This window comes from Triplophysa dalaica, chromosome 3, assembly GCF_015846415.1.
Source record: "Triplophysa dalaica isolate WHDGS20190420 chromosome 3, ASM1584641v1, whole genome shotgun sequence".
NCBI lineage: Eukaryota > Metazoa > Chordata > Actinopteri > Cypriniformes > Nemacheilidae > Triplophysa > Triplophysa dalaica.
The window spans coordinates 3,241,763-3,248,661 of NC_079544.1; the positions used below are offsets into that span (position 1 = coordinate 3,241,763).

The following is a 6,899-nucleotide window of genomic DNA, read 5'->3' on the forward strand; positions in this document are numbered from 1 at the left end:
ATGCCCCAGATATTATTTAACTTTATTGTGTGTATGTTTTTTGTCATTTGAGAACATCTAGTACAACATCTAATTACTTGCTGGCCATATTTATTATAATCGGTTTAAATTAAAACACGTCATGCACTTAGACATACTCCGGCTATATGTATTGCGGTAATGAGGTTTTCAGCTGAAAAAACAAAATACAAAAATAATGAATTCCTATGTTAACATTTTTAAGGCAAATAACACAATTATCTTTATCACTATCTTGAATTATATGTTTTAGATTTGAAATATCTCATGATTCATGAGAATGACCCATCATTCTAAAATGTATACATTAGGCCTCTTCGTATAACGTGTATATGTATTACACATCATTTAAGGCGACAATCCATGACTTTTTTACTTTGAAAGTACTCAAAACATCAGTATAAAAACCGTCTCCTTACCTAACCACAACTCATCATGGTAAGCTTATAATAATGATTTATAATTTCAGCGTCTGGTTTAACACATTCCCGGTTCTACGAGGATGCTAAGCTCCCTCAAACAAAAGGAATGGCACCCATCCATCCATCCATCCATTTTCTACCGCTTATCCGAACAACCTCGGGTCACGGGGAGCCTGTGCCTATCTCAGGAGTCATCGGGCATCAAGGCAGGATACACCCTGGATGGAGTGCCAACCCATCGCAGGGCACACACTCTCACTCATTCACGCACTCACGCACTCACACCCTACGGACAATTTTTCCAGAGATGCCAATCAACCTACCATGCATGTCTTTGGACCAGGGGAGGAAACCGGAGTACCCGGAGGAAACCCCCGAGGCACGGGGAGAACATGCAAACTCCACACACACAAGTCGGAGGCGGGAATCGAACCCCCAACCCTGGAGGTGTGAGGCGAACGTGCTAACCACTAAGAGGAAAGGCACCCATAAGATGAAATTATTAATTGCGTATATGAATAGCTTATTATTAATAACGTAAACTACAATTAGCCAATAAAAGCAGATGCACACATAAACAACTTAGATAATTAATACACAAACACAACCTTTCGAATAAAACTCTTAATTTCTGTGTGTCTGTATTATTATAATGGCGTTATAATGAAGCGCATGTGAGCCGGTCTCTTTAATTGTTTACTTCTTGTTTGTAGCAATCCAATTTGGAAGTCAACTCTGCTTGCTGACTGGTCAAAAATATAAACATTTATCGTCCATGTTGTTCTTAAACAATTAAATTATTGACATTACATGTGACATGTTTACAGAAATACTCCATTCGACCATTTATTAGCGCCTGTGGAAATATTCGTTCATTTAGCTCTTCAATTTGTATTTCTCTTCCGTTTAGGTGCTGTATCCGTTGTGAGTGAGTTATAAAGCTATTGTTTACATGTTTTTTTAAATTAAATGATTTTTGATAAATCTCATCCCTAACGAAAATTACTTTTTTGCTATTACTATTGATTACTTCTTGCAAAACCATGGTTTTACTACAGTTACCATCGTTTAACTATAGCTTTTCAAAAACATGGTTTTCGTGGTTAATTTTCGCAAGGGCGGTGATCTATTTCTGGGTAACGTGCTGTTGTTTTTATATATATTTTTTAATTTTACAGATTTTGTTCTTATTACTAAATCTATATACATCTACCTAAAGGATTATTAGGAACACCATACTAATACTGTGTTTGAGCCCCTTTCGCCTTCAGAACTGCCTTAATTCTATGTGGCATTGATTCAACAAGGTGCTGAAAGCATTCTTTAGAAATGTTGGCCCATATTGATAGGATAGCATCTTGCAGTTGATGGAGATTTGTGGGATGCACGAAGCTCCCGTTCCACCACATCCCAAAGATGCTCTATTGGGTTGAGATCTGTTGACTGTGGGGGCCATTTCAGTACAGAACTCATTGTCATGTTCAAGAAACCAATTTGAAATGATTCGAGCTTTGTGACATGGTGCATTATCATCAGAGGATGGGTACATGGTGGTCATAAAGGGATGGACATGGTCAGAAACAATGCTCAGGTAGGCCGTGACATTTAAACGATGCCCAATTGGCACTAAGGGGCCTAAAGTGAGCCAAGAAAACATCCCCCACACCATTACACCACCACCATAATTGCATTAATGAGAAATTGAACAGGTGTTCCTAATAATCCTTTAGGTGAGTGTATATATGGATAATACCATGTTTGGTTTGGTGGTAATATGTGTACACCTGTTTATGATTACAGGCTATTTACAACAAATATTAGTGAGCACGCTCACTTTTTTCAAAAGCACCCTCTGTGATTTGGTTCTGGAACCGGGCTTGGTATCAAGTCACTAGAAATGTTTGTTTGACGACATTTGACTTCAACACACCAAAACAAAATTATGCAAAATAAATAATATTATGAAACATTATAATATTTTGAACCTGAAATACTTTGTTTGAAACAGACATGGTGCTATAGAGAGAAACTATACAGATTTCAATCTGAGACATTGTAAAGAGTCTCTAAAAAAAGATTATGGACAGATAAACTCAATACTAATTTTTGTACTATTAGTACAAACACAAAATTATCTAAACCATAAAGTTAAATAAAAACACCTACACAGCAAAACATTGAGCGAAACCACGTGAAACTCTTAAAACTTTCACATGTAAATGTGCAGAATAAAAACATAAACTCTATAAGCCAATCAATATCATGTGCAAACAAAGGTCAATCACAAGCAATGTGCAATTTAGATGCATGCTGACATCAATTGGCTTTATATCAGCACTGAGCCATATGTAGGCCTCCCCATCTCTATTAACAAAACTGAACTATGGACTCAGACCTGGACGGTTGCTATGGATACAGCTCACTGCAGCTGCAGAGAATACATCATAGGCTGTGCATTAACACCCCCATGTGGTCAAAATACGGAAGTGCATGTGCTGCATTAAATAACACAAAGTCCTGCATTTATAGCTCACTGTCAGCATAACATGTATCTGCATTCATAGTTTGGTTTTTATTACGTCTATCTTGGCCTTACCTTGATGATGGAGAAGTTGAAGACCAAACCCAAGTCAGGGACCTTCAGGTAACTTATCTGTGGAACAAAACATACGGCCACACATCAGGTATAAGAACGAGAAAAGGACTGACTCTAGCAAAATACTATAAATAAACCAACAAAACGAAAAAAATATTTGAAACCCAAGGGGAAAAACGAATGCTTTGAGAATTCCACATTGGTTCACTAGGGGGCAGTGTGTTGATGCAAGGCCACTCACATAATTCATATAATACAGATTAGGGCCGAATTGGCATTATTAAAACCTTAATCCACTTTCAGTAGTCGGAACGAATTAATCTCCTGTACGGTCATCTGTGAGGTTTTGTTTTTATCCCTCTATAATCACAACAAAGCAATATGTTCAGAGAAGCTTAAACCAAGCAAGTGTCAATATACTGTAAATGCTGCCCATATTTAATGTATATTGACAAAGAAACATGGGCACAGTCAAGTTGCAATTTTTAATGCATCAAATCACTTTATCAAATCTACCTTAACTTTACAAACACGCCGCTCTTTGCAACCCCTGACTCACATACTAAAATGGCCATTTTCATGTTTATTTCCACATCAATGTCATTGTGATTTAAATGCCACATATCCTTAAGGAAATGTTGTAGTAAAGCTAACACAGTTCACAGCAATCCAATCCCATTAATATATAATACAGTATTAAAAATTAAATATTCCAACATATAATGTCTTATCGAACTTCGGACGCTGAAATAATGAGCGTAACGGCAATAACCATTATTCATGGTGTCAAAACAACCATTTCCAACAAGGCAGGCCATGAGTACAATGAGAGAGATATGAGGCGCCAAAATCAAACCCCATGAATAATTGATCTCATCTCATTCAATAGAGCTCTGATCCTAGACCAGCAAAACAGAACCAGCCCAAACATTTTGCCAACCATCTGTTACTTTATATGGAAGTGTAGATGAAATGTATGTTTTAATTATGTTGCTATAGAACGAGTGTGGGAGTTGATTGTGTAATTAGCACCGAGTGTTCGTCCAGCTGTAATTATGAGCTGCTGGTCCCTGGAAACACCGGGAAGATATGGGTCACATCAAGACATCCGAACAGCCCGAGCTCAATGACTTGAAATACTGCTGACCGTTTGTTAACTCTTATGTTTAAAAAATGCAAAATATACACATTGTGGGGCCAAAATTTGCTTTTATAAAGTGGCAAAATTTCATCCTGGAAATAATCAAATCACTTTCAAAAACATGACAAATATCTGTCAACTACAGGTCATTACAGTGCCTTATTTCAAAACTATAGAGTACACGGGGCTAAGATGTCGTCATATTTTCACTTCTTTGCCGAAGGAGATAACGTATTTACGAAACGTATAAGAACAGTTTGTCTGTTTAGGGCTACTGAAGAAACAACACGGTTAATTCCATGTAAGGAGACCCACGGTGTATGTAGATAGAAATGGCTCATTCTAAGGTATTAAAAACATAACGCTTCATTATATTCGCTCTTTATACGCATCTGAAGATATAGTTTTGTGTATTATATTGGATTTCTCTCAAATGCCCAATATGGGGGTGGTTCTTCCATTTCCAGGCCAAATTGAAACACTTGTTCAATATATAGGATGAAAATGACAGTTCATGCAAAAATAAATGATCTAAATGACTCTACTGTAGAACACAAAACATATATATTTTGAGAAATGTCTGAGTGGTTTGTCTCCATACAATGAAAGTCAATGAGGGCAAAAGCTCTTTGGTCAACAACGTTCTCCAAAATATCTTCTGTTGTGTTCTGCAAAAAACAATGTTATACAGGTTTGGAATGACACGAGGATGCGTAAACGATAAAAGAATTGCACCTTTCTCTTTACGAGAGCATGCTTTGAAGCACAAGTGCGGGTAGGAATCTACCCATGTCCAGTGGCTCAGTATGGTAATGTTGCTGAAAATCACGATGATGCCTCATGACATCACGTTTCTATAATAAGTCAACAGAAGCAGTCCCTCGGCTCTCCAAATATAATACGTTCCCCTGACCGCAGCACAGCAAATACTTTGTTGAAATCACAGCCCTGTCTGTTTAGAATTCCTGAGATTTCTCTGTAAAGGAAAAAATGAAACATCCCTTGCACGCATAACAGCTTTACTTTATCAGAGATATGTTTTGAGGGGAAATCATTTTCATTACCGTGTAAATCAGTTACGCACGCTTCACAGGTCTCTCCTAACTATGAAAAAGATTTCAGTGTCACAGTATTATTGATGCACAACCCAATAAGTAACCTACAGCGTGAATGCAAGGGAAAGCAGGCCTGCGCGACTGATATATGTGATGTTTGGCTGTGTTTCAAACGCTCGCCGAAACTAATGAACTATGACAATATTAATGCGTTCATGCGAATTTGTCTCCATGTCATCGCGACAATAAATCCCCCTTAAACAATACAGAAGTGCAGTCAATTGCATAAAAGCGCACAGCATTTTGCTTCTGTTGCTGCTGGTAGGCCTTGCTCACACTGATGTTAAGACAATGCGGGCATTTTGACAAACGGTACACCACGTATCTCCACAGACTCCATCAAACGATACGCGGCGACGTACCGTCGTTTTATCCCCGGGCGCTCGCGCAATAACACCATATAGCTCGTAAAGGTGTTGACAGGAGGCGCAGGAAGCGCCCGTTAACATAGTGGAAATATCCGGCTTTCGAGTAAAGCTCGCTTAACGCAAACACCCAAATGCCAATCTTGGCCTCTTGTTTCCCCCCCAGCGTATCCATTTAAAACGTATTACGTACAAAAGGCTCCCGATATTAAGCCCGTTGCCCGCCCGGCCGGACAAAGCTCGGAAAATCCAAGCGCTTTCGGATTCGTGACACCGGCGGAGTTGCGCGCCGCGCGCCCTGCCTAACGAAAGCGCATCGAAAAACGCCGACGCTCGCCAAAGCGGACGGATGCTCGCATGCGAACGCTGAAGAAAGGAGAAAAATAAAAGCGTGCTGCATACTCACCTCGTCCACGGTGCTTGTGGAGGTAATTTAAAGGGCCAGGTTCGCGCAGCTTGTTGCCCCCCTACCAAACAAACACCACCCCCTCCGTGCACCAGTGTCCACCCAGTCAGTCCCCCCACCGCCGGTGACAGCGTCCTCGCACACAAACTTGCTTTTCTCTCCTGGGAAAAAGCCGAGTCGGTTCTGAGTCAAATAAGGCGGCTCTTCGGTAAAATCGGAAACCAATCAGTTTCGCGAGATCCGCTCTCTCCACCCTCAACGGGCGACACCGGGTTTGGTTGCGTCCGTCGATGGACCGTTTCGCTGCTCCGTGTGATTTTTGGCCTTTGAGTTGCCGACCGGTCTAATACGCGCACTTTACGCGGCGGTTTATCGTCTCACGGGGTTTTTTCGGCGACGCGTTTGGGCGCTCCGAAGCTCGCCTCCTATGGCACCGCAGTGTGCAGAGACTCGCGCTGACTCTAGAGGGCGCTGGTGCACAATATCTGCTCGCATCTGCAGACGCAAGCGCTTATTCTGCATGAAGAGTGCGCAGATTTGTGCAGTATCTGCTATAAATACCATTCGGTGGTGGAAGAGATGAAGGATTCAATAGTTTACGCAACGTTAATTCTTAATACTTGTTTTTGATGTGTTAAAAAACGTAAGAAGATGTTCTTACTGGAAAATCTACATGATGGGATTAGATCACCAAACCTGAAATAAAGTTTAAAAATAAAATCATGCCATTTAAAGGGTGTTTATTGGGTATACTGCCTTCTGGAAGTAAACATAGCATGGGTATCATTGAGCTTGGGAAAATAATAATGTGGTTGGTTACTGTAACACAACACCTC

General features: G+C 40.2%; 1 protein-coding gene across 2 annotated transcripts in view; it reads right to left on the reverse strand.

The window, feature by feature from the left end:
- Positions 1-6,485, reverse strand: part of gng7 (guanine nucleotide binding protein (G protein), gamma 7) — a 29,025-nt gene extending 22,540 nt beyond the window's left edge. The window contains exons 1-2 of one of the 2 annotated variants that reach the window (XM_056743990.1): positions 6,064-6,485; positions 3,037-3,093 (exon numbers count right to left, since the gene is read on the reverse strand). The gene's annotated coding sequence lies outside the window, so the exon portion shown is untranslated. Of the gene's footprint in view, positions 1-3,036; positions 3,094-5,850; positions 5,958-6,063 lie in introns of those variants that run through there. The other variant, XM_056743991.1, reaches the window with a different exon arrangement.
- Positions 6,486-6,899: the final 414 nt, after the last annotated feature.